Raw genomic sequence first — 965 nt, 5'->3', positions numbered from 1 at the left:
CATGCACTGAAGGAATAGACAAAAAACCAGGCTCCAGGAATTGACAAAATATCCATTGAGATGTTTCCACAAACAGATGCAGTGCTGGAGATGCTCACTAGTTTATGCCAAGAAATCTGGAAGACAGCTCCCAGGTCAACCGACTGGAAGAGAAACATGTTGTGCCCATTCCAAAGAAATGTAATGGAACAGAATGTGGAAATTATTAACCACTATCATTAATATCACATGCCAGTAAGCATTTGCTGGAGATAATTCAAAAAGTGTTGCATCAGTATACTGACAGGGAACTTCCAGAAATTCAAGCTGGATTTAGAAGAGGATATGGATTTTGGAATATCATTGTTATGTCAGATGGTTCTTGGCTGAAAGCAAAGAATACTAGAAAGATGTTTACCTGTGCTTTATTTACTACACAAAGGCATTTGGCTGTGTGGATCATAACAAATTATGGATACCATTGTGAAGAATGAGAATTCCAGTACACTTAATTGTGCTTATGAGAAGTTTGTACATAGACGAATATGCTGTCATTTGAACGTGACCAGGGGATACTGCATGGTTCAAAATCAGGAATGATATTCATCAGGGTTGTATCATTTCATAATACTTATTCAATCTGTATGCTGAGCCAATAATCTGAGAGGCTGGACTGTACAAAGAAGAATGCAGCATCAGGATTGGAGGGAGACTTGTTAACAACTTGCAGTATGCAGATGACATTGCCTGACTTTCTGAAATTGAAGATGACTTGAAATTGAACATGACTAATGAAGATCAAAGACTACAGTCTTCAGTATGGATTACACCTCAATATAAAGAACTGGACCAATAAGCAATGTCCCAATAAATGGAGAAGAGATTGAAGTTGCCAAAGATTTGATTTTACTTGGATCCATAATCAACCACCATGGAAGCAGCAGCCAAGAAATAAGACTTTGTATTCCAGTGAGCAAATCTGCTGC

The sequence above is a fragment of the Orycteropus afer genome, unplaced genomic scaffold, assembly GCF_000298275.1.
Source record: "Orycteropus afer afer isolate SDZICR_OR568_19922 unplaced genomic scaffold, OryAfe1.0 scaffold01554, whole genome shotgun sequence".
Classification (NCBI taxonomy): domain Eukaryota; kingdom Metazoa; phylum Chordata; class Mammalia; order Tubulidentata; family Orycteropodidae; genus Orycteropus; species Orycteropus afer.
The sequence above is the reverse complement of the archived record's forward strand: the minus strand, read 5'-3'. Positions refer to the sequence as shown.